Consider the following 27,795-nt stretch of genomic DNA (forward strand, 5'->3'; position numbering starts at 1 on the left):
TTCATTCATGAGAGGGCTCAGCAGATCTACAAATAGACTTCATGGTACCATTGCCTACAGTACAAGAAGCTGCTTTTCTTTCCCAGCCTTTATCTCAAGTACTTGATCTTTATTCTCATATCTTCTGTCTTAGGAGGAGCCACACTAAATCCTTATTCCTCTTCATTTGTAGGACATTCGGTCTCTGATTGTGTGAAGCTTCCCCCAGAAAGACACTTTCAGAACTGCCTTTTATTGAAGGAACAATAAGGCTTAATATAGAACCTGTAGTGGTATTATAGGGTTAGAGGCGGATCAGAGATTACTACATTGTTTATGCCATAGAGGATTTCTTGCTAGGACATTAATAGAAAAAGCTTTACTTAGTTGTACTGTTTTCAGGCTTGTTTTGTTGTGCCAGACTGATATGCAAATAGAGAACGAAGTTCAGTTTCCCATTTTCCACTACTGCTAAAAAAATGAGCCTTGCAAAGTCTTGAGCTTGGCTTAAAATGGGCCATACAATAGCAGAAAAATGAATGTATCAGCTGATTTCTGAGCAATTAAACACCCTCAAGTTACATTTCTAAGCAAAAATCCTCTATGAAGCGGAGACAGAATGCCGGATGATGTTCATATACAAATTCCAGGATTTCACAAGCTGGACTTTTTTTTTTTTTAAACAAAAACACTTGATTTCACAATACCCACATTCTGATTGTGCGGGATCCAAAAGCAGTTTTTCCAGTGCCATCTCCACTGACTCTTATTTCTGATATTGCCTTCTCTTCCACATTTGCTCCTCTTTTTTAACCTGTAAATACTGTACATCAAGAAATCTGCTCTTCAAATAACATCCTTTTCCTCTGCTCCTTTTCTCTGCAGTTCTTACAAGAGACAGCATGGTTTCCAAGGTTTCTCTGCAGCCCTTCCTTCCCACCTCTTTCCATACAGTTTCAGAAGCCTGACAAAAGCAGTTCTTTGGTCCCCATCTGCTATCATTTGCCTCTCTGCCATGCTTGCTAGCTCTCTCATTGAAACATTGTGCACTCTGATTTAGAGACAGACTTTGGGAGCAACCTGAACTCTACTACAGCCATCTATCAGAGCTTAAATCCTCCTCAAAGATAAACATTGCCATTCTTGCTGTTCTGCAGCTTGCTCTTTCCATGCCAAAGTTTGCTTCAGGAAAACCCCCAAATAAATTAAAAATACTTCTCATTTGTTTGGATATCTACCAGGTTCTGCATGCAGTGCACAGGCTGCGTTTTGTGCTAGTTGGGTCAAGATAACTCAGAAAACTTATGCTTGGGTATTTGCTCTTCTAAGAGTTTATCAGGCCAGGATACCCATAAAAAGGTCCCAGCACACACTGACAAACATATGCACACATACACAATCTTCCTCTTTTTTAAACAGGAAACTCAACTCAGCATGTGGTGAGTAACCAAATCTCAGCAAAGGCTTTCTTTCGTTTTTTTTTTTTAATTCTGAATAAGGAGAAGGAAGAAAAAAGACCAGTGTTAAAATAAACTCTTGGGTGTAAATGGATCAGCACAAAATGAGAAACCTGGGTGTTTAATGAAGAGATTCTGGCCAGGATTCATTAGTCACTGATTCAGTTGGCAAAGCCAAGCTTCATGTTGAAATTTTTTTGGAAGTTTGGATAAAGTTTAAAACAACAAAGCAAACTAACAAATATTCATTCTATGAAGATGGGGTGCAGGCCAATTATGTTAGCAGGCACAACTCATTTCAAATGTGTTGGAGCTGTGTGAGGGGTTTGGCTTTGGCCGTAGAAATAATGCAGGTGTAGGTTAACCAAAGCATGATTCGTTGTCTTTAATCCCACAAGGATTTTTATGTTTGTCTGTGTGGACTGTCTGTATAGCATACATCTGGGGTACTTCATGATTCATCTATGAGTTCAGAGCTATGGCAGAGTCAAAGTATATTTATTTTTAAAAGAGAGTTATTCCATGCTGATTTAAATCTTCAGAAGACAGAAGACCCACCAAAGTCCTTTGGTGGAACTTGGCATGGGTTAATTACCTCTAATTGCCTGAACATACCTTGCTCACTGCTCCTCTTGATTGCCTTCTGCCCCTCTGGTATGCAATTGGGTTTTGTCTGGCTGTGTCTCCTCAGCCCCACTTGCTGCATTGCCAGCTGTACTACTGCAGTGTAAACGCTGCTTTTGTATCCGCTGATCAGAGCAGAATGAAAGCTGTAGATAGCCATGGTACTTCCAGCCCACTCAGTGCCACTGAGGTGAGGGAAAATGAGAAAGTCTCCCCATCTGGAGAAAGACCACAAAATCTGGAGCAGGGTTATGCCTCCTTCTGAAAAGCTCAGCTTAAGTATCTGCCCATCATCCTTTCATAGTTGAAGAAAAGCTACTAGAAAGAAACTTGACATAAGATAAGACCTTTTTTAAACGAAACTTGATGATTTAGTGATCATATTTTTCTTCATCTTGGCTGAGAAAAATGCTTACCATGGCTAGTGAGAGCTTTGAATCTACAACAGGGTTTGGCCTACTGATCTTACCAAAGAGAAGGTATTTCCTGCATGGGGAGCAACAAGAGTCACATAGCTCATACGGAATCCCTGAAAGAACATACAATGTTTCTGTTTGCAGAAAATCGTTACCAGATGGTACAATGAAGGTAGGTGTATGCAAACCCACAGGGTGCAATAGAATGGATGAATGACATCTCTCTGAGGCACATTGAAAAGTCAAGGTGATGGCAAGCAAAGGCCTTGCTTCCTGTTCATTGGTCATGCTTCATTCTGCTTCATGGTGGACATAGGTTCTGTGCAATGGGAAACGTCGTGGGAATAACCATGTGTCCTGGGCCTAGCAGAGACTGTCATAGCAACGTCAATTCAGTGATGGTTGGTCTTCTGCTGTGCTCAGCATGGACGTTTTTCTGAGTTGGTTAACACAGTTCTGATTCATAGCCTTGTATGGAAAGAGGCCAACAAGCACAGCATGCTATTCCTTGGAGTGAGCAGTTCCAGCTAAACATAAACAAAAATTGCAGGTCCCTCATCATCTTGAACTACAGTGGAGAGGTTCTCTGAAAGTTTCATTAAAATACTGTGCCATTTTAATGCCTTTTGCAGTGAGGCATGGGTCAGTCACATTACCATGGAAGTTCATATGATACTGTTGTATTTCAGCATATCCTGGCTTCTTCTACCTGAATAGAAAACTGTTTGTGTGTCCTATAGAAAGTTTTCACAATGTAAAGGAAACATCAACCTTTGAAAATGGTATGGGACAAAATTAAGACTTCTGAAGTCTTTTTCTGAATTTTCCAGGATCAGGCCATCATATTACTAGATTTGTTAATTTCTTGTAAAGAATTGACTAACAATTTATCAAATTTATATGAAATGTCTACTGTGTATGTCTCTGAAGGAACTGGTGTCTCACATCTGATGGGCTGGGTAAATTGCAGGCTTTTTGGTGGAGTTATTGCAGCTACATGTTTTCAGAGAGGAGATACAAAACTTTCAAGACAACTGTGGGCAGGGCTGTCCATAATATGCTGTTGTAGAAAAGTTCACAAGTTATAGCTGTTTGTGAAACTTTACTCATAAAAAGCAGGATTTGCATAACATCTTAAACGAACTTTTATGACTGGGAAATATTGATCTTGCTGAACTGGAAGAGGGCACATAGCCTAATCCACTGAGAAAGCTGCTGATTAAATGATTAAAAGAGATTTTGTCTCCTGGCTTGGTCTAAAATAAAAGCTGTTCTGCCATTTACAGATGGATCTTGGTCAGCTCCCAACTCCTACAAATGCAGAAAATCAAGATTCTCCTCTTCCAAATACCAATTTTGCACAACAACTGGATTCCATTGATTTGAGAGGGATTTGGAGAAAGCTTTTAATGTCCCATATGGCTTTGGGATTCAAGGAATTTCCATGTAATGAAGTATTGTCTTCAGGACTTTTCCCTTTCTGCTTTATACTTAGCAGGCGGTATTATAACACTTGCAGCCTCAGGCAGTTTAAATTTCATATTAGAACTGTAGGATCTACACTGAAATCCCATGGGGGATTTCTATGCCTTTTCATTTCAGCATGTGTCAATGGAAACAATCCTCTGAAGGTCAAGAACAAGTGCTGTCCCTAAATATAGAATTCCTTTGGTTATCGCAAGAGCAGTGTTCACCACAGGAAGGGACTGGACTTCTGAGAAGGGTGTGAGTTTTGATTTCATGAAGTTTGTTTTGCAGAAGGGTCATGGATAGAATCTTGGGGACTGGTAAGAATCATTGAGATATTATCAGCCCACAGCAAGGTTTTATGTTCCAAGACTCCTGGCATGTAACCTGGGTCCTTATTTTCCATGCTACTGATTCTATGTTACATAGAAACAAGGCTGAAAAAGACTTCTAATAATCATGTTTTCCACAGCAAATGTAAAGCAGATCATGCAGTTTGGTGCAAAAGGGATAGGTATAGCTCATAAAATTTATTTGAGTAGGACCTGACTGAGAGCAAACTTATCTCAGCACTCTCATCAGGATTATTACACTAGTGTAGTAGCACCTCTTTTTTTTATTATAAGGAGCACAAAGAGCCAGTTGGCTTGATTGCGTGTGGATTGGCCACCTCATAAATGTGCAGTACTCCTTGTCATGAGAAACCTTTAAAGGCTCTTGGTGTGGGCTGGGTATGGTTTTCTTTCTCATTTTTTTCTTAACCCAACAGTTGCTGTAATGAAAAATTGGGATACTGGTGTTATTTTTTTTCAAGGCTTTATAGTTATTCATCTTTTTAGAATTCTTCAGTTAATACTCTCTAGAAGTAAGGTAGTTAGCTTGAATTTTGTTTTCTTTGCTTTTTCTGCTTTTCTTTCTCATTTTTTCTTCTCTCTCCATCCTCTCCTGTTTTTTTTTTTTGTTTGTTTGTTTGTTTGTTTTCCTTTCTCTCTCTCTCTCTCTTTTTTTTTTTTTTTTTTTCCTTTTAAAAGTAGATGGTGGAGGAAAATGTTTCTAAGAGAAAAGCAAGATAAGAGAAAATAAAGACCACAGAAAGACAGAGAAGTGTGGGTCCAGATCCATGCTCTATTACATACCTTACAGCCTTCTGATGGATACGGTATGGCAGATGCACTGATATGGGTTGTGCTCCTTCCTAGAAAGTCCCAGTGTGGTGCTCAGTCAGGCAGACACATGACAGGTGTTGTGTGGATGCACCATCCCTGGGGCTTTCAGCTTGTTCTGCATCAAACTTGGGCATTACTTTTTCATTCTGTAAGTGGTAACAGGACTGCCTTGCCTCAAAGCAGTATTTCTGAAGAAAAAATCAATACATAACTGGTGGCAGTGAGATACTGCATTGAGAAGGGCCATAAAGCAGCTATGACTGCTTCCTGTTGTCAGGGGGAAAATACTGTACTGCCGTTACCTGGAAGACCATGGGGTGCTGAGATGGTTCGTGTCAGTTCTCCAGGAGGTCCTGCAGGCTGCCTCTATCAGATCCTCATGTTCCTTTATGAAACACAGATGCTGATACTTAGAACATCTGTCTCCACCACTTACTGTTATATAGGTGCCACATGCCCAGCCCTAAACTGAACAACTACATTGTAGCAAGTGGAAGATGAGGTGCGGCTTTCGGAACAGGCTTAGCTAGACAGTAGCCAGATGACAACAGGAGGTAGCCCAGCAGCAGAGCCCCTCCTTCCTTGTGTGCCTGGGATGAAGTGTAAAAGTCTGTTTGGAATTTCTTCCTGAGTTAAGGTCTCTGTATTTGTCATCAGCTTCATTCTGTCAATGAGCAGAGCAGCTTGAGCATTACTATCCCAAGGCAGAAGAAGTATATGGGGAGGGCACTGCTCAGCACAGGCAGTGGGCTGCAGCCACCAGGGAAGTCCTGTGCTGCGAGTGCAGGTCCATGGGACTTGAAAGCTCAAGTCGGAGGAGCTCAGCCAAATGCTGAGAGGAAAACTGACTTCAGGTTATATTTTGCTATCATTTCCCATAGCACAAAGTTCCACTGCTATCAATCTCTGTGAAGACTGCTTGCAGGACACTGTAGGGATGAACCTGCCTTTTGCTTTTTCTGTGATGGGCCAAGCCCAGTCATGCAGCAGCAGAGGAAACCACTCTGTGCTGAGCACACTGGCAAGCAGATTCCAGTTTGTATGCCTCTCAGTAGGCTTTCTTTTTCACAACTGCTAAAATTCCCATTAAACCTTATTTTAAGTGTTGGAATCAGCTTCAGAAAGTTAATCCGGTGTTTGAAAAATCATTGAGTCTGTCAACTTGATGTTATATGTAGTTATTCAAGTTCTAAAGCCCTGAAAAATAGGGCTCATAAGAAAATCAGCAGCTGACCTTAACTTCAAACATCATTGCTTTTATACTGTAATCTAAATTATTTTCTGCTTTACAAACTTGTGTCATACACTAAAGACCCTGCTGTGGACTAGAGTTTTCAAATATATTAGTGATGAACTGTACTTATTCTGCAAAGATCCAGTGCTCAGTGTATTTCCCAAGATACACTAGCAGATATTCTCTGGAATTGCTGTAAATCACAGATGTTTGTTCTGAAGGGTTGAGCTGGTGGTCCAGGACCATGTAGGAATGCCATGATGAAATTCTACATGGGGGTCAGTTTCAGTGATGCTCAATCTTTGAAGAAAATCTTTTCCTTACAGTTGCCCACAGCAAAAAAAAAAAAAAAAAAAAAAAAAAAAAAAAAAAAAAGCAAATTGATTTTGAAGCCTCAGTTCCTACTGTAGAGAAAGGCAACAGGAGGTGGAAATAAGTTTTGTTGTCTTTTCTGGTAGTTAATTTTGCAGTCTCCATATCTGCCTGCTTACAAGGAGTGGGAGACATTCAGAAAGCACATCTGTGAACATCCCATGTCATTGCACTTCCAAAGCTGATGGCAAAGGCCTTGGCAAGATCCAGGGTTTTCAAACATGAACCTTCTCTGTCAGTGTTTAGACAGATGGTTTGCTACTGTATGGAGCATCTTCAGGGAATTTGCTCCTATTCTCAACGTTGTGATTACTGTAGGCTCAGGACTGGCTGTCTCCTGCTGAGTTTCTGAACAGTGTTTGTTTTTGCATGATGAAATTCTGTCTTAGATTTTTTAGTGATTATGCTGTATTGTATTCTGCCAGGCTTTGAAATGTGATCAGATTGCTTTTCCCTTGGCGTTCACATACAAAACATATGTTGGCCAAATCCTGAAGTTCCTACTTACTTACCAGTCACCCACCGAAGTCAGTGGGACCTTTGCAATGAGTAAAATCAAGTAAGAGGAGGGGTACTTTTGGCTGCAGAATTGAAGCTTTCAGTAGCAAATGTTTTATTTTCTCTGAAAGAAGTAAACAGGTACACTGACATTTCCTTTTATGACACATTTTTAAGACATGGATTGGCCATTTCCAGTTTGTGGAAGTGTTTGTATTATTAAGTTGATTTCAGCCCGCTTCAAAACAAAACATAAATTCAGGAGAATTGATAATACTCACCAAAATTAACAGCTTCTGTCATTTTTGCTGACAACACAGCTGTGGAACTGGTAAGAGAATCAATTTCACTGAACAATTGTAGAAAACTCTGGCTCCAGATGAGTCAGGGTTGGGAAAAATCTTTAAACTCAAGGTATTTCAGACTGAGTGTTTTGTGCTCATTAAATTAGTTTTATTAAATTAAACTCTTGTAACAGAAACTTCCACTTATCTCTAATAGATATGATCTAAATCAAATCCCAGCATTTTGCCACATAGTGCAAAGATGAATATGAACACTGAAATTCTGGCCCTTTGTGAGAGTGTTTGTAGAATGGACTATTGGATTTCTCAAAGAACATTTCTGAAAGGTTTATGTTTCAAGAGTTGATACAGAACCATGTTTCTGACAGAACTCCTCCTTTTCCTAACTCCATACCAGGCAGATTTGACTGCACACTGAGGAGGAGACTCATTGCTGAGAAAATAAATAGCACAATACTACTTAGATCCTTGAAAAACAAACTTGGTGGTCTTTGCCCTGGTCTGTAGAGTAGGAATAATACTACATTTTCCTTCCTATTCCAAATATTTAGAAGATGTCTACACACTGCAGTCACTGACCTACTGCCTATATTAATTAAAACAAATTTTATTTTAACTTAGCATATATAATTGTCATGGTATCAATGAAGCTTGTGTCAATGTTAAAGAAGCATGTTAATGGACCCAAACTCTAGATGTTAGTCTTTTCATGGAGCCTTTTAAATTGAAATACCAAGCAGTCTAATTCACAATTAATTATTGCAGTGAGTTAATAATTGTAGAAGGTGATGTTTATTTATGTATAATTTTTAAAATTTTTTCACCTGAGTCTAGGGAAATGAGCCCTGATATCTTACAGAAAAGAAGACTGTATGTGTGTATGTATGCATGTCTGTGTGTGTGTCCCTGACACCTTTTGAATTCATTGGCAGGCTTCCAATAGATTTGTCAGAAGAGTAAAGATGTCTAAGATAAGCTCCTAAAAGCACATGGCCAGGTGGAAGAAAACCACATTGGGAGTACCTGACAGTGAGGAAAAGAGCAGAACATGAATACACATTGTAGAGATGAGAAAATCCATATGGGGGAAAAATCCTTACAGATGTCTCAGTTGCAATAAAATTTCAGATATCAAAGTCATTCGTTCATGAGACACAAATCTGAAAGAAACTGTTTTCATGCATGTGGGTGCCCTTGTTCTCACAGCATACCTAGTTTTATTGGCATTCAAGTATTTGGTTAAGATTAAGCAAACGTCCTTCTCTGGAAAAAAAACAAAAAAACTTTAAGCGTATGGGTGATTATGCATTTTTGGAAGGAGTGCAGTATTCTCAGAGACAGAGCTGAAGCAGACACTGAATAACAAAGATTCAATAACCAGTTATGCTGGGTGATTATTGGCCACATATCTGCTATTTTGCAGGTCCATTAACTGTTTCAAAAGTGGGCTGAATGCATCTTAACTGTTTTGGAAAGTGTTTTGACTGCAGCAAAGAAATGGTCCCTGAAAAGGGTGATTAAAAATGTTTCTTTCTGCTGAAACATTAGACTCCAAGGCTCTTTCTTTTTCAAAATGTGTACATAAGTTTCCACTTCAGCTGATACTAAAACACAGACAGTCACAAAGAGACTAGACTTCTGTTAATGCTCTTCTTCATGCTACTTTATAAGCAATAAAGTCAAGGATACTATGCAAGGAAGGAGAAAACATTTTGGTTTAGCTCCTATGTAAGTGAAGTCTGAATACATTAATGATAAATATGATCATGTACTGTAGATGAATGTGGCTTTACTGTCTTGTAGGCAGCAGTTTTTTGAGCATCACTACACTTCTGTTAACTGGATCCACATTGGTGTGAGGCACATGAGATATTTCTGTCAGATACAAAAAAAATTGGGAGGCTTGGAACTCTGTTTTATGTCTCTCCAAATCAGTCTAATATTTTTATTCTTTTGTTTGAATAAAACATTTGAGGAAAATTCTTTCCAGAACTAACATTTCTGGAAGCTTTTAGGAACTGTGTAAAGCTTTCATGATGTCACTAGAGGGATTGAAGGTGGGTTTGAGTGAGGGTTTCTGGAAAGGCACCAGTTAGCAACAGAGAAAGAATTGATAGATAGATCAGTTGATTCTTCATGTCACTTGAGTGTGTCAGGGTTTTATACCATGACCAGAACCAAAACGTAATTTGTACTGAACCTAAACCGGAAATGTTAGATGGTAGAGCAGACTTAGGGCTGAATGCAATCTGTCAGACATACCAAGAGTTTGTTCCGCCTCTGCTGAGGAAGCCATGAGGGCTGGGAGGTAAATTTCACAAATGGTTTCCTGAATAGGACACCCTACTTTTGTACAAAAAATAAAAATTTTTTTTAAAAATCTAACAGTGTTCTGTAAACAAGCTAATCAAATGCTGGCCAGATTTCTCCAAAATTCATGTGGTTATGTGGGGGTCAGCTGGGGCCTAATTAACTTGTGTTAGCTTCCCAGGGTCATCAAATCTTGGCAATATTAATCATTCCAATAAAAATTGGGTTTGAGTTCTGGTGCAGAGAACAGCTGTGATTCCAGATTTTTAGCTATTTCTAATTCCAAGAAACGGTGTGCAAACAAACTAATCATCTGACATCTCAGCAATGAGCATGGGAAGTGCGAGTCATGTGCATCAGTAACTTCTGCAAGGGATCTAATTAGGAACAGATGCTTAAACTTTCCTAATGTTTATATGAGGAGAACAAATTGCCCGTTGGCAGAAAAAGTTATCTGTAATAATGGCCTTCCAGCCTTGTAATTGGGAATGTTTCCATTATATCTCTAATTTGCATGTACAAAATAAATTGCAACTCTATATATTCAACCAGCAATGCAGCCTGAGTTATGCGAGGCTTCAGGTCTGGACCATGTCAGCCAGCAATTCTGTAAGATCGTTATATATTCAGCTAAGGATTAGATGTCCATGAACAATTGTTTAGAAAAAAAAAAAAATATAAATATATATATATTTCCTTAAAAAACAGCATTCACGGAGGTTCTTACAAAATCCACCTGAATAAGACGACTTGTTTATCTCTGATTCTCTATGAAAGTAATAAGAATTTTGAGGTAAATTAATGATTCTTTTTTTTAGTTATTTGTCCTGTTACACTAGACAAGAGAAAATACATATGAGACAGTGAGTTGTTAAAGCACTGGTGTCAAGTAAAGGAGTAATGTTTGAACGGCAAAAAAAACACATTACCTCCCCCATACAAAATCCAGCTTCTTTGTAAAATAATGAATGCAAACGCACATACATCTCCTTTCGAGTAATCGTGTGTGTCCCACACAGTGCATGACCTGTCCATTCCCACACATGTCAGCTGGCACATAAAAGCTTATTTTGGCTGTGCTTGCTGTCCTCCTGCCGTGGGCTAGAATGCTTCCCTCCACCACCTGTGTGCTACGCCAATTGATTCAAAACCAGACCACTGACTGTAGACTAGAGAAGCAATTACTTGTTTCTCAAAGTCAATTTACTGTAGCAGAAAGATTAGGAGAAGGGCATTGTGATTATTTTGGTGTGGTTATCTGGGGGAATCCTGACCTCAACTGCTGAGCAGCATGATGGTGCCCAACCACCCACACTTACATGTCAAACACTGAAAAAAGCATTTTTCTTTGAGCTCACTCCTATTACTACAACACTGTTGAACCTACAAGGGAGTCACTGAATCTGATTTCTTGCGCATCACAGGCCACTTCATTTTGTAAAATTACTTCTGGATAGAGTTCAGTAATGTGTGTTAGCAAAAAGTGTCTCTTCCAGGGTGGGCTTCAGCTGTGATCTGAGTACTTCAAGAAATAGAGCTCTTGCTCCATTTTAGGTCATTTTCTTCAATATCCTATGACAGACATGGGCTAAAAAAAAATTAAAAAATCATGCCTACATTTCTAAATGGAATTTTTATGGCTTCAATTTGCAAACAACTGTTCATATTACTATTTTCCATTCTAAATTAAAATAATTTATTAGTGACTGATGCATCCTACATGTGAAGATACATAGACAGTGAAATCAAATCACTGCTGAACACTCTTTTTGCAAATAAAATAAAATAAAATAAAATAAAATAAAATAAAATAAAATAAAATAAAATATTGATGCAGCTCTTTAGATCCCTTGCTCTGGGATCCCGTGGAAGATTTGCCATTGTAATAGTGGGAGCAGCATTCTGACTGGGAGCAGATTCTGATGTCTCTTGAGACCCATGCTAGACAAAGTTTCCTCCAACCTTTACAACATTTCAGTGGTTTCTTTGTGTTTTCTTTGCAAAGGATCATTTTCTGAAAGGCACCTACTGACAGCAGTGATATGATTGCTATTATTTCAGACATGGGGAAGACCATCTCTCCTTTATATCTCTTCAAGTTGTACATTGTGCCATGCCATTTTCTAGAGTTTTTTTGTTGTTGTTGTTGTTGTTTTTTGTTTATTGCTTTATTGTCCTTCAGTAAAGTCTCTGTTTTCCTATTAACTTTTCAATTGCTCTGCTTCCCTCCTTTCCATCTACGGAAAGAGCCTAAAGTCTAAGAAAATACGTGGCACTAATTTCTCAACAAATTACATTTTCCTGAGGGTTTTTTTTTTTTGTTTTTTTTTTTTTTTTTCAATCTCTAGTCAACTCTGTTTTAAGTTTCCCACTTTAACAACTGATCCAGCTTTTCATCTCTATTTCCAGGTCATTAAGGAAAGTGCTAACTAACATCCAGCTCGATAGCCCTGACCCATGGTCTCATTATACAGAACACCTCAAATAAATGCTGCCAGATGCAGGTGTGCATCACAATGGTTTGAGAGGCAGCATCCTGGAAGGCGCCAGCTTGGTACTCATAGGTACTTACGCAAAAAGCTGCTCTCCTCTAAGTAGCTTCCAGTGCTACCTAATGCCATATTCCAATCAAGGCTGTCCACTTTGCAAGCATTAAGTTGGATACTCTTAGTTGTCCAGAATAATTTTCTGTGCTTTTCCATTTCATTAGATTGCAGTTTTGTTTTTTTCATATGTTCCTAGTATTGTTTTAGGCAAAGGAAAGAGTTGACTATCTAAGCATTGTCAGCCCTCTGTAAATACAGACATGACTGAAGAATGCTAGCTGCTAAAAAGGCCAAGAAAATGAAGACAAGTCAGGTTTAAGTTCATAAGATGGTCGAATTTAAAGATCCCATATGTGGGCTTATGGAACTATGTTTTTCAGTTTTAAAAGATTTTTATTAAGTTTCCACAAAATACAAATGAAAAGTCATAAACAAAACCCAGGATCCTGCTCAAAGTTATTCTGAAATAAATCTGGAGTAACGGCCATGAAGTCAACAATGACTCCAACTTTATGTTGTTGGGGCTAGAAGGAGAGTCTGGTCCCATGAGTATATTCAAACACACAGTTATAAAATATGCAATGTTCTCTTAATAATTTAGGCTAAGAAATTTACAGGCTGCCATTCACTAAAGATTGAGTTTAACCAGTGATGTTTTGATTTAAGTGCTCTCTTTTGGATTCAAGTGTCATAAGAATGGAATGTGTCCAATGACCCACACAGTCTTTCCTGTGTCTGTTATCAGCATCACAACTGGAGGTCCCCAGGCACCAGGAATTTGTTCTCATGACACCTCTTTCAAATAGGAAAGCATTGTGTTCTTTGGGGAAACTGAGGTACACAGTGGTGAGACACTTCCTCTATGATACAAGGGGAAGCATTACAGGGCAATCGTGAAACTCTTACTGACTTCATCACAGCCAGGATTCCACTTGGACTTCCCCCAGGCCCATTGGGGACTCAGTGTGGTATCAAACTGGAGTAGAGTTATCAGGGCAGCTATGTTCAAGATACAGGGTCAAAGTCTTTTGTCAGTTGAATTCATTCAAGGACTAAAACCAATAAATAATTAAAAAAAAAAAAAAATCAATATTCTTACCTTTGTATCTCTGAGCTGTGTCTGTTCCATTTCAGAAAGCAGTTCTCACAGGCCTTGGCATCAAAGGCAGCATGGGATACTTTGGCTGTAAACACCTCCACTGCCTTTACAGACCATCAAATCCTGGTACTGACCTTTTTTGTCCTTACTACTCTGGATTTGGTTAGCATTATTACGTTAGCATTTGTTTCCCTTATTTCAAAATTACATAAAGACTATCTTTTCTTGAATCCTTGCAGTCTTTCCCTTGACACCAGGGGGATCTACAGTATATTGCAGAGGGCACGTCTCCCCATGGAGTTAAATTACACATAGAAAATGAACTCCTGGCCCTTCTGCAATAAAGGGAAAACTCAGCAGCCAAACAGGGATTTCACCCAGACGCCAGCCCTTTCTTCTGAGCTCTCTGCTCTGCGGGATGTACTCTTTCTATTACAGTCTCACTCCAGGATTCTACAAGGACACTGTGAGAAAACCACTGTTTTCTCTTATATCACATTCAGGGTAAGCAGCGCTCAAGCAATGAGAGCTCCATAGAGGCTGGGCAGTCAAATCCACAGAAATCAAATGAGAATTTGAGTAAAGCCTCCGGTTAATAACTCATTCAGATAACTGAAAGTAAATTGCATCCACACATTTCACAATTTGATTTACCTTAAACCGAAAACATGAGAAAGACCTACCATTGACAAGCTCAAACAATGCAAATTCTGCACAGTGTGTGTTTATTCAACTGTAATTTATAGCTCCAATATTCCATTGAGATACAAATAAATCAGTAGTAGTACGTTACTTGTGATTTATCTCAGAACATTAAAAAAAAAACACAGATGATTGTTTTTCTATGCTGATAGCGTGAGTCTGCCATAAAAGTCATCACACGTGCATTTTGCTGCTTAAGGCTCAAGCAGAATGCTTTAGAATGTTTTCTGACACATGGCCTCTTTTCACAGTTCAGACAGCTTCACTTCTGTTCAGACCTCAATCTAGCCAAGACTTGTATCTGAAATGAAATTATCACTCATCTCTAGATTTAATTTCTAGATGCACTTTTGACAAACAGGGTTCAATCCTTGAACCCTTTAATACCAGTCTCATGCCAAGGAAATCAGCGTAGAGCAGTGGAGGAGCATGTTCACACACCACTTCACTGCTGGCAGGAGCAGTGATTCAGAGGTAGTAGCACTGTTATTTAATAAATGTTATTGGATGCAGAAGAGAGAAGAATTCTACACAGTTCCTATGGTTCCTGGCAGTATTTCTGAGGTGAGTCATTAGCAGCTGCTCAGGAGAGGAGGGAGGCCAGAGCAGCAGAATGCCATTGCTCCTAGTCAGGCTCCTCTACTCTTCTAGAAGCTCAAGGCTTTTTTCTCAAAAACCTGAGATCAAAGATCTTTGGTGCTCCAAGACAGAGCACTGGCTTTGGTCATAGCTTAGGTAAGAAGGCTTATTTGCTATTTGCCAAAATAGGAATTATTAGGCTGAAAGGGACTCCTGGAGACCATTTAGTCCAGCCTTTGAAGCAAGGCTAGCTCCAAAGTCAGACCAGGTTGCACAGGGCCCAGTCCAGGTGAGTACTGAAGGTCTCCAGGGATGAAGGTTCCAGGGCCAATCTGGAGCTTGTTGCCTGGGTTGTTCCTACCAGAGACAGGGATGAATTTACACATCCACTTCAAGTGGGAAAGTAATTGCAGAGGTAAAGAAAACAATCAAGCAGTCTATGCATCCAAATAGGGCAGAATCTTCTAGGAATACATTCCCCCTCCCGTCATTCAGTTTGGTGTGAGTACTGTCCTGTTTTCAAGGGAAAGGCGAGAATTCTCCAGACAGTCACTTCAAGTTCTTTGTCAGTACCAATAATAAAATTTATCAGCACCAGACCAACTTGGAGCTCAGATTTTCCTTGAGCCAGTGTTCCAGCTAAGACCAAATCTTTGGCATTGACGCTTTGGCTAGCACAATTGGCATTTGCCACCAAAGTCAGGACACTGGCCCTGATGTCCCTGCTAGGTTTCTGTACCCTAGTCACAGTCTCAGGTCGTACCCTGGGCTCACAGTCACCTTAGCAGCAGGGCCCCATTATTGTGATCCCACAGATGCTGCAAACACACTCCTCTGCATCATTTCCAAATGCCAGCCAGCATTTTTCTGTAGGTCTGCCCTCAGTGCTCCTCTGCTTGCTGTGTAGCCACCGCCTTCCCCATCCCTTCTCCCTCCCCAGTGGCCTGCCAGCACAGGAAATGGGCAGGATTTCCTGCTGCCTTCCAATCCTTTCAGATCTGTGAAGGTGTGAAGGAGCCCATATGCTTGTCTTCATGCCAGTCAAAGCCCTGGGGACATGGCTGGCTCCAGCATTCACACCTCTGCATGGGGTTGCATGCTGTACAGCCAGGGACTGGTGAAACATGGGTGTTGCAGGTGTGAGGTCCAGGCTCCGGGAGCCTGCTGTGGGTCTGTAGGGAGAAGGAGTCAGGGGGCTAGGAACTCACTGGGTGTGCCTAGAGCAACTGTTTGAACTGGCACCTTAGATAATAGTCCTTTTGGTTTACAGGAGCTTGGGTGCAGCGAAACCAAGGCAGAAAATTTAAACTCAGGTCAGGAGTTCCTATACAGGCTGAAGCCCTTTACACTGTGCAAGTGGGAGCAGGATGCATTGTATGCTGTGCTTTACTTTGCAGAAGAACAATTGCATAAAACCAGCGACCTCTTGTCCTGCTAAATGGTTTACTCCCAATCAAAACACTGCTCTATGTTCATACACTAGCAATTTCCTTGCTGCCTTTCCCCTCTCCTTATGGTTCAGTTCCTTGTGAGAGTCATCAATAGAGCCCATGCCTGAATCTCTGCATTAAAAGCCTTGCTCTCTAATGCACAAAACACAAATTCCTACTCTGTCTTACCCACATGGACTCAGCCTTTTATTTGAATTTGTCACCAAAGAGGAGAGACAAATTTGAACTCTACAAATGCTGCTCCCTCACCCTGACAGTTCAGGCTGGTGCTTCAGAATTGGGCTGTTTTGGTTTCACACACTGCTGACAGCAAGAGCAACACTGGTGGAAACTCTGAGTATGGTACAGGAATATAAAGGAAACAGCCCTTGCCAATCACTGGCATGGTGGGCAATTTGTTATTATAGTTATTAAAAGCCACAGCTTTCTCCAAGATAGTTCATAATCATACAAAGCCAGATTTCTCCATGTTGCTGTTCCTAGTGACTTAGCTCAGTCTTACAAGTACTTCCTTGCTGATACCACCCCACTGACCTGAACCTGGTTTGGGATTTGGGCACCCATTTGACCTTGCTGACATCACTAACTGTCTTCAGGCACAAAGAAGTGTCTGAGAAAAGATGGCACAGCCAAAGCATCTGCCCTTCTCCTACAGGCAGCCACCCCAGGTCATCAGCTATTATCATTTCTCTCTCCCTGATTTCCTCAAATATTGTTGACATATTTCAGATTCTCCTTCAGTGTGGGAAAAGGCAGCTTGAGCCTTGCTCAAGTCAAGTTAATCCAGGCCCTGGAGGCAGGGAAGGTGCCTCCAGCTGAGGTCACTGGTGGGACTGGTTAACCCAAACTTACTTTATTTCACTCCCATCCATAGACCATCACATAATTTCTTATACCTTGGTGGTATTCCAGGAGTTTTACAAAATATCAATTAATTACATCTTTGAAAGTTGTGAACTAATGACCTATGAACTAGCACTGTTTCATCAGAACTTTCTGTAAAGTAGAAGCGTGTTCCTGATCTAATATTGAATTTAATTTTAACTAGAGTTATTTGCCTGATACCAGATTCATGACAGATAGCAGGAAATTCCCGTTAGCAAGGTTTGAGCACTGTACATTTGTCTCATCATTATGCTTCATTGGGTGCCTGCATTTAAGTATAACAAAGTCTGGCTGAATGCCTGGGGGACCTAAAGGTGTATGCTCCATACTTAAGGCAAACCTACATACTCCATGATGAAATGGAATCCAGAACTAGTCCTGCCACGTGATTAACTCATTCATTTTACAGGTTTAATTTGTCTCTTCACAGAATGGCCAGTTTTGGAAGGGACCTCAAGGATCATGAATCTCCAACCCCCCTGCCACATGCAGGGCCACTAACCTCCACATTCAATACCAGACTGCCCATAGCCCCATCCAATCTGGCTGTGAACATTTCCAGGGACAGGGCATCCACAACCTCTCTGGCAGCCTATTCCAGCACCTCACCACTCTCTCTGTAAAGAATTTCCCCCTGACATCCAACTTAAATCTCCCCTCCCTCAATTTAAAACCATTTCCCCTTGTCCTGCAGTTATCAACCCTTTCAAGGACTTGATTCCCCTCCTGTCTGTAGGCTCCCTTTAGGGATTCAAAGGCTGCAATGAGGCCACACCTTCTTTTCCCCAGGCTGAACAAGCCCAGCTCCTTCAGCCTGTCCTCATAGGGGAGGTGCTCCAGTCCCCTGATCATCTTGGTGGCCCTGCTCTGGACCCTCTCCAACAGCTCCCTGTCTTTTTTGTACTGGGGACTCCAGACCTAGACCCAGTACTCAAGATGGGGCCTCACAAGAGCAGAGTAGAGGGGAACAATCACCTCCCTGTCCCTGCTGGCCACCCCTCTTTTGATGGAGCCCAGGATACCATTTGCCTTCTGAGCCACAAGGGCACACTGCTGGCTCATATTAAGTTTGTCATCTATCAAGACCCCCGGGTCCTTCTCCACAGGGCTGCTCTCAAGGACCACTCCTTCCAGTCTGTATGGATGCCTGGGATTCCTCCGGCCCAAATACAAAACTCTGCACTCTTGTTTCCTGTGTGTTTGGTTCCTTCAGAGAACTCACTTTAAAATTTTTTTCTTTGTCTTTCCTACTACCTACTCTCCAATTTTATCTGATAGGTTTTACCCACACAATCCTCAAAGGAGCCCTCTGAGATGAATGAATTTGCTCTGGTGAAGGAATGCAGCCACTCCTGGTAAGGAGCACAACAGCAACATCAATTTATTTCTCCTTGGAAATAAAAGATGTGGATCTAAACAAACCATAACAGAGACTTCAGAGAGATAGCATACAAGCATTTTGCTTCTTGGGTGTTACAGCTTGGGTAGAAAGTTGTTTTCCTGCAGCACTTTTAAGATAATGCCATGAGGGCTCAGCATGAATAAAGCAGCTGCTTTATCACTGAGTCAGATAGGTGACTCTTCAGTAACACAGCACCCTTGTGAAATCTGCTGGAGCTTATGATCAGTGCTAAGGAAAAAAAAAAAAAAAAACAACCTGTTTTGTAGCTACATTTACTTTACTTGTCCATTGAAAATACAGATCTATCTCTGTTCATGGAATCTGACACAATCATAGATGAAAGTTTTATACCTGCAGGCAGGCCAAAAAAATATTTATAGCCAATCATTAAAACAATTTGGGAAACTAGCATGTGTTCTGTATATACATACTATATGTACTTTTTCCTCCAGAACAGATGCTTATCATGGATTTTCTCTGTGTCTGTTGCAATGAAAAAAAATAAAAAATGGCAGGGAAAAAAATCCCAAACTGACATTATTTATTATATAGCCATTGAAAAGAAAAAAAAGATCAGGAAAGTAAGTTGTAAAAGCTATTGGGCAACATTAAACTTGTGCTGCTGAGTTCATGGGCTGTCTCAGGGGAATCCGTGAACTCCTGCACACTCTGTAAGCTGGAATCTCTTGCACAGTTCTTGGGCACTGGCATTGTTTTTGCAGTTTACAAATTAGTGGGCTTGAGGGTAAGATAAATTATGAATGAGGGGAGATTTAAGACCAGCAAAGACTGTGAGTCTTTGTGGTGAACCTTGTGACCATTATCTCCTGTCATGGCTAAGATCTTTTGAATAATAGAATCTCAGAATGGGGACCAGTGGTTGAATTGCCACCAGGATGGATCTGTAAATAGTCTTGTGAGCTTCTCAACCAGTTGGGTTTTTTTCCTACTGGCAACCATAGGCTGAAACATAAATTGGTGTCAGGTTTACAAGGACTAGTTTGCAGAAATCCTTCCCCTCACAAAAAAAAATGAAAACATCCCCTCTGGCATTTTCTGAGGAAAATATTTTAGCTCCTTCATCATAACTGTTCTATGTAAATGTTTAATTTAGTTTGGTTTAAAATGAATACCTTAAAAATATATGTCAAGATTGAAACAGAAGGTTGATTGTGGTCAATCCCAGCACATTTTCTTTTCCATTTTTTTTTCCCCTTCTCTCTTTTAATCTCATAAAAAAATAAATTAAATTAAAATATTTCTTACAAGGTGAATCCACATCATGTTTAAAAGTTCTTAATTATCTGTAGAAACTGGAAGTAAATTGAAAATCTGTTATTCACTGAATAAGTCATCATGAAATTCATTTAGATGACACAAGAGAAGTGCAAGTCCAATTGTTCAATGTGATTTTCTTATTTACAGAACAAGCCTGCCCTCGAGGCAGCAGGCAGAGGGGAATCTGGGACCAGTTTTCAAAACATTTATCATTGATGGTTACACTGGAATCACTAAGAGGGAGCTGAAAAATCAGGCCAGAGTCACACAGCACGAAAATGCTTACTGCATTAACAAAGGTATAAATCAGCTTGGGGCAAAGTGCGTGAAATCACTGAATTCCCAGGAGACTAAGAGCTTTTTTGTTTGTTTCCATAAAGGCAGCAGAAGCAAGAAAAGAAGACCACTCTTCTGAGGTCACAACCTCTACAGTTGTGAAAGAACATGCAGGAGAAGTGGTCCCACGCAGTTCCCCAGAGCTGTAGAGGGGCATGGAAGGACAGCTCTCTTAATTCCACTTTCTAAATCTCTCAGAAAACATATTTGCATTTGGAAGCAGCAAAGGAAGCAGAGCTACATTGTAAAGTTCTCTGAGGAGATGTGCTCTTGCTAGAAATGGCGCACTGTGGAATAAAGGAACAGATCCCACCAGGGACCATAGGTTTTTGCTGGTGAGGTGCCCAGGCTCATGTTCCTCACTTGGGTATTCTACAGACTTCACTTGGTTGCTGTCACTATCTGTGGTTTGTTATTATGCACTTTCTGCCAGAAGCAAGAATAACAGCCTATGATTTATAGATGCTACTGGAAGCCTACACTGTAAGGATGACTGCCTGCCCTTGGAAGAGGCAAAACAGCTTCTGATAAGCCCTTTATGATACCAGGTAAAGCATCACATGGAACATCAATAATCACACGAACAAACAAACAAACTCACCCAACTAGCAATAGGCTGTGTAGCTATAGAGCACTCCTCAGGAAGTAGGTTTCATCCAGAAGATGCTACCATTTGGAGGCTAGACCTTAAATGAGCCCAGGAAGGGGTGGGCACTAGGTCTGCCCTGTCTGATCATGTGGGAAGCACAGGTGAATTTCTTGCACCTGTGTTTCCTGGGCCAGCCACCTCCTTCACAAGGTGCTCATTCATCAGTTTAGGTTATGACATAACAGTTCCCCTATGAGGACAAAAGACCGTGCTGTAGTTGGAAACATCCACCGTTAATTACACTCAGCAGTAACTATATCTGTTTGCTGTGCATGACTTTGGGAAGGGTTATGTGAGTTGCTCAGGTGAGCATGGTTTCATGCCTCTAGGAAGAAAGGTGAAGCTCAGCCTTCCTGGCTGCTTGCTTTCACTGAGCCTTGGTGCCATGCCTCTGGTTGAGCCACCAGTGGGGCTGAGGGCTCTCACTGCAAGTAAGTACATGCCATTGTCACATGCTGTGAGGAAACTGTGGAAGAGGAGCTGTGACAGCAGCGCAGTGTGCAAAGTTTTCTTCTCCTCACATAGCACTGGTGTCACAAAAATGGCCATCCGTTCCAGGAGCGCAACTGTTCTGTGGGTAACAGCACCACTTGAACCATCACTGGGATTACGACTACTGTCTACAGTGCTGAAGGCATGACTGCCTCATCTGAGAGTCAAGATGAAGTTTTATGCCTAGAAACATTCTCAGCTCCTTCTGGATTTAGCCACTAGAGGGAACAATGGCAAACTGTCTGTGTTCAGCCCAGCATCAGGCTGTTTGTATACTGTACACAGCTCCACACTATGAGCCCTGTACTGCTGCTGGGTGTTGTATCCATGGGAGCCCACAAAATGCCAAATGCACCAGGCCTGCAGAGCTCACTGGAGCACTGGCTCCTCCCCATGCACCCATGTTATCACATTCCTTTTGTGTGTGAGAAGATGCTAGCACAAAAAATCCCACCCACAGTGCCAGCGCCTTTTCATTAGTGAAGGCTAGCAGTCTTCCAAGATTTCCTGCCCTGGCTTTCTCTGTGTGGCTTCATTTCTCACTCTTTTTCTAGGAAAGTGTCAGTGCCCAGCCAAGATGTCAGACTCTGCACAGAGCAGGATGGGGGACAACTATGGAACAGAGAGATGATGGAAGGTGGTGAGTGGAAGCACATCTGGTTCACCAGGAACCAGCCCTGATTCCAGTTATCCTGGATCTTACTGTATTTATAAGAAGTAACATTCAGTGTGTGTTGCATTTCCAGCAGAATGAATATCCACAGTATTCCAGCAGAATGAACAGAAAGCAGCTCTAAATATAAATATACGGATAACCAAGTCTCAACACTGAGTGCATATCTAGATCCATGCTAACTGAGTAATGAAAGCCAGCTTTCCACTGTATACTTTCTATAAATGGTAAAGCGATCTGCATGTTTTTGTGTCCCATAATTCCTTCCAAAGCAAACATCTTAAACACTGCAATATAGGTGCTATTTGAAACTCAAGCTGGCCTAATAAGACAATTACATGAATGCATAAGCCACATGCTAGGAAATAACAATTATGTGGCAACATAAAACATGTACAAATACATACTTATTTATGTTACTCAAATATGCTGCCACAAATGACTTTTCAATTTCCTGGGTCACAAAGCAAACATTTTCTACATAACATTGTGACCAAATATATTGATAAACATAATAAAATTTAATTGCTCACCATTCTTCTAACCTAAATCAATAGGTGTAACTATGTTATCATTTTCTGCCTGCTTCTACTGTGTAAGTCATAGAGCTCTTGGAGACACTCAAGAAGGGGTTGACTCTCTGGCAAAGAAGCACGATCTGCACTGACTGGGTGACTCAGCTCTGTTCTTGAGCCCACAAATGAGTAATTCAGTGCAGCTGTGGAGCCCCAGAGCTAGGAACCCTGCAGCTCATCATCTCCCCTTCTCCAGCCTGGGAGACCTGGGCTGAGAGGAACCACCCCCAGTGTGCCCACCTGGGCTTTGCTGATATCTTTCCCTTCTCTTCTGGGTGGTTTTGAGGAGATTTACTTTCTTCCCATGCAAGAGGAAGCTGATATAGAGACACATGAACTCTGCAGCCTGGTAATAATAATAAACTAACAAAACCTCTCTTCTATGTTTGCTGTTCCACGTAGTCAAGATGAAGTCCTGCCTTATGCAGGAAGCTGAGCAACACACAGGCTCCAGAAGAGTTTCCATGAAGATTTTAATCTGCGTAATCTAAGGAGCTTTCTTACAATAAACCATTGAATTCAGCTCATCTGGTCCCATTCCTGTGTTTAGAGTGACTCTTCCTTCGCATGTGCCTGGGGTGCTGTGCGGAACTGGCCAGACACCCTGTTTGTTGTTTTTTGTCACTGCCCAACTCCAGCAGGACCAGCACTCCTGGGACTTTTAGGGCATTGACAAATGGGACCCTCTCTCCCCATGTAGATGGGGATCGCTGTTCCAGCGACCTTGGGCTTTTGCACTGTTCCTCAGAAATGGAGAAGGAGGTATGGCTCTTGCTGGAGCTGGGTGGGATGTGTGCAATGTGTTAACTCTACCAAGCATCCTAGTGTTGTGAGACAGGCATGATGGGCAGGAATCCCTCCAGCTATTTCTCAGATGATGGCTGCTCTAAATTGGGGTCCTGGCTCACAGCCCCACATCTGCGCAAGCTCGTGACCTGTGCTGAAAATCTGGGCTCAACCATGAGGAAAGCACAAGGGAAAGATGGGGATGGGGAAAGTGCAGCTCTCCTCCACTGCTGCAGATCCCAGAGTACGTCATCACTTCCAAAAGCACAAGCCAGACAGTAAAAATGAAAGATGAAAGTTTTGAATGAAATAAAGCATTCCATTCAGATTCAGTCAAATTTGAAAGACTTTATAAGAAAGAAAAAAAAAAAAAAGAAGCAAAACACATTTTTTGTAACAACCATATGTCATTCAAAAACAGTGTTTGACTTTAGCAAGAACAGATTTAATTTCCCTTGCCAGCAGCAATTTGGAAAAAAGCTAGTGAAACTTGATGCTGTTGAATCTTCTTTTTATTTCTTTTTATTTTCCTTTATTTTTTTTTTCTATTAAAATAAATGATTTAAAACTCTTGGGTCTTTCAGAGCTAAAAATTTTAAAAAAATGGCTAAAAAGCTCCCCTCATTTCATGTCAAACAGACAGTGTTTGCAGACGACAGGCCAGGCCAGACTCTTGACAGAGCATCAGCTCCTTCGGTCAAGTGTGAAGACCTGACTGTGAGAGCAATAAATTCATAAATCAAAACTATCCTTCCTGAGACTGAAAGAAGTTTATTGCTGGAAAACAGTCACACGCTGGTTTTCTTTCATACCATGGTGATAAAATCCTTGAGACAATGAGGTATTTATTTCAGGTTTCCTTGGTTTAAGAAAACTTTCAATGCACAGAGTGGAACACTGTTTATATTAAGCAGAGGCAATAATGGGCCGAGATAAGGTATTTTCCCCAAATAGGCTCTGAGATCTGCATCTCCCAGAGCCCCTGAGAGGGGACTGGGCTTGACTTGCCCAGCCCCAATGTTACAGCAACCTCCCGGCTGTGGGACCGTTGGGTGCCGTGGGCCAGAGCGACAGTCCGCGTCCCATTGTCCCTGGGTTGGGGCTGTACCCCCAGGCTGCGCCTTTGTTTGGCACAGGAAGATGACCGCACGGCTGTCCTTGCTGCACGGCTCCGGGGATTAAAAAAAGCCTTCCCCTCATGAGTCACAGCGTGCTCACCAGCCAACCCTGCTCTGTTCCAAACATTTTACTCTGTAGCCCCGAGCTCTACCTCCACCCTTCTGTTTTTTTTCAGGGAATAGCTGGGGTAAATGGATATTTCCAAAATTTGTATGAAATGAGCAGATTTTGTTTTCTAGCGGATCCTGCTTTGTGCTGGGCTGTGTGATAGTGCAAATTACAACACTGCTCAGATGTGGCCAGCATGCTGCGAGGATAGCAGGAGCTTGCTCTTAGGGTAAACCTTGCAGAGCATCAGTGCCAGCAGCCTCCTGCAAAGGGGGATGGAGCAGGATGAGTGAGGGAGAGATGAGTATCAGCATTTAAAATGTGCAGTTTGTGTTTGGATCTATAGAGATCGATCTCTTTGGAAATGTCTGAAAATAAAGAAGTAAAGATAAAACATTTGAGGCTGAAGCAGAACATTTCTGCTGGGACTTTGTGCAACACATCATACTTTTTCAATTATAAAAATACGGTGACATGATATTCCTACAGGGATTTCAAATATGAAAAGTCATTTTGAGATGAAAATCCAAAATGGTTTGTTCAGAAAGGAAATAATAGGAGCATTCCTTTTTTCTCTAAATGCCTTTTGTAGCATTTTTTCTTCTCTCTAAATGACAGTAAGAACAGAATTAACATAAATTTACAAAGCAGTTTGAGGTCTCCAAATGTACAATTTTCTCTAAAAAAGAGAGTTTTACAGAAATCCACAGATGAGCTCTGCAATGTGCACAAGGTGTGGCCAAAATCTCAGGACGGTCAATCCTTGAAATGCTCCCAGGCTGACAGAGATTGTGTGATCAGTGCAAATCACCACATGTACCCAGCTCTTTGCCTTTGCTCCACAGAACGCTAGCTCTGTCTACAGGGACCCCTGGGAGATCCAGATGTCTCTTGTCCCTGTAGCTCCCTCAGCATCCTTTGTCCCCTGCCCACAGCTCGGAGACCAGAGGATGGCTCCTGCAGATGATGGTGGGTCGATGCCATCAGCTGGGCTTTGGCGTGACTTGACCCATGCTGTGGGAGGGGTGCACAGAAGCTACGCTCATTGTGAATGCTAACGTTGCCAAAATCAAGGCAAAGCCTTTTCTTATTGTGTGACAATGTGCAGATCTTGGTCTGTTGTGTTTGAACCAGGGCTGTTTCCAGGCTGCCTTATTGTTTTATTATTAGGATATCAGTTGATCACTGTTAAAAGTGCCTGGAAGGACAGAAGTGTCAGGGGACAGAGTTTCTGGGTGGTGGAGTCCTCCCTGGGCTCTGACCCTTAGGTGGATACTCTGGACAAGGCAGACAGAGGACATGTCATTGATCTCATTGTAGTCATTTTCCAGGGATAAATGTTTGGCCTACCACAAAGCAAAACAGAGGGAAGAAGAATACACTGTGATTTTCCATAGATACTTTGGCAATTTTTCCTCCTCTCCAGAGATCAATTTGAATTGTCAGAAACAGCTACCGCTGTGCCAGGGCTGGCTCCTTTTCCTGAAGTCATTCAGAGCCACGCTGGTGGCCCAGGGACCCTTCTGGTGGCTTTATCCTCTGTGACCTCCTACTGGAGCTGCACCCAATACCGCCCCATGGTTAATTCACTGCCAGAGTGTCACAGAGATGCTCAGCTTCAGTTCAACTGCAGGCAGATCTTCTCAGCTGGTAGAGAAAGAAAAGGCTATCCACTCCATCTTAGTTATTCACTTTTGACCAAAAACCAGACTTTTCCAAAGAAAGTAAACAGTTTTCATGAAGATTTTCCATTAATTGCAAAAATTATTTTCAGTAAAATCCCCATACAGGTGGTTTTCTGCCAGCCTTATTCTGGGCTTTTCAAAGGATGAGGACTTGAAAGCCTGTACTGTTTTCTTGCAGGTACTTTCTCCCTGTAAATCAAATTTGTGGTAAATGGAGTCTCTGTCAGATTTCTGTGATTATCTGCAGTTCCCACCCTTTTGCAAAATAGGCCCTGAGGTGAATGCAGCCCTGGTGTGGTTATGGGCCAAGCAGCCCAAAAGGCTCTGTTAACCTGCTGATGAGCCATGAGAAGCGGTGGGCTTCATCCTGGTCAGGAAGGGGATTAATCCCTGTCCTGTGCTGGCTTGTGGGGGAGCATGAGGACACAGCTTTACTGGAAATGTCAGTTTTTCCGCTCCAAAAGTGGCTTGTTTTTAGCAGTGGTAATGCAGAGGAGAGGTGTATTGCCCAGTTCATGGAAAGTCTATTTTTGCCTGCTTGACCCATGACAAACATGTAAATGATCTCAGGACCAGACGTGCCAATGTCAGTGTCGCCAGTTCCCAAGGTCTAACTCAGGCTCCCTGCCCAAAATCTGGGACTCGGGATAACCCTCCGCAAGGCTGGACAATGCTGCATCTCGATGGCCTTCACTGTGCCAGACCTGCAGCCTCTCTCACTTCCCTCCGGGAGCTCTCCCAACAAACCCTGCTCACCGGAGCCGAGCGCTGTTTGCTCGGTTACCTTTGTCTATAGTCGAGGCCGGGGTTCCTGCATTTGTGCTGACCTTGTTCCTGTCTCCTGCCTGTCCCTCAGCTGGCTGTCTCTGCCGGTTTCCTCTCTTCCGGAGGGCCGGGCACGCAGCACACACCGTCAGGCCACAGATGTGCCATGGGACCATGCAGTGCCACGGGACCATGCAGTGCCACCTCCACCCTCTGCTGCCCCCAGGGCTGGAATGGATATGGGGACAGAGGAGTGGATGTGGGTTAACCCAGCACCTGCACCGCCATGAAATGCTCTCTCCATGGAGCAAAACACATCCCACCCAGCTCTGGTCTATGACGTGACACATTTGGGTTTCTACCAGGTACACTGTCACATTTGTCGTTCCTTTCCCTTGCTTGACAGGATTGTGAGGAAGAAAGGCACTCCCTGCCTGCATGGGCAAAAGCTTGGATGGATGAAATCCAGCATTTGTACACAAAGGAACTGCCCATGCATCTCAGCAAGTTTTCATGGCTGTCGAGCATGCTGTGTTCTAGTGGTGTCTTTATAGCATTAGCAAAGGAGTTAATGTCAGCATAATCCTTACCCAGCAAACAGATTTTTTCCTTGCCATGACTTCTGTAATTCACACAGATTCTGCAGGCGCATTGCGTAGCTGGGAGAGAAAGAGTTTCACAGTCAGGAAAGTTCACCAAGGAGTGAATAACACTTGAAGACTGTAAAGTAGTTGTGGAGAATCAATTTTCAGTTCAAAATTACTGTTATTTTTTTAAAGGAAAAACATGTCATAACAGAGATATCTCAGTGATTTATTTGTGCAGTCAAAAGCGCTT

At 41.8% G+C, this 27,795-nt stretch overlaps 1 long non-coding RNA gene across 3 annotated transcripts in view; it reads left to right on the plus strand.

Moving 5' to 3' along the window:
* The window catches only part of LOC149917053 (uncharacterized), a 90,099-nt gene extending 67,019 nt beyond the window's left edge, over positions 1 to 23,080 (plus strand). Inside the window, exons 2-6 of one of the 3 annotated variants that reach the window (XR_016468796.1) lie at positions 18,369 to 18,445; positions 19,918 to 20,069; positions 20,151 to 20,654; positions 21,802 to 21,887; positions 21,994 to 23,080. This is a non-coding gene — a long non-coding RNA (uncharacterized LOC149917053). Of the gene's footprint in view, positions 1 to 18,368; positions 18,446 to 19,917; positions 20,070 to 20,150; positions 20,655 to 21,801 lie in introns of all 3 variants that reach the window. The other 2 variants (XR_016468797.1, XR_016468795.1) reach the window with 2 other exon arrangements.
* Positions 23,081 to 27,795: the final 4,715 nt, after the last annotated feature.

Source organism: Phasianus colchicus, chromosome 8 (genome assembly GCF_987193195.1).
Source record: "Phasianus colchicus chromosome 8, bPhaCol1.hap1.1, whole genome shotgun sequence".
NCBI lineage: Eukaryota > Metazoa > Chordata > Aves > Galliformes > Phasianidae > Phasianus > Phasianus colchicus.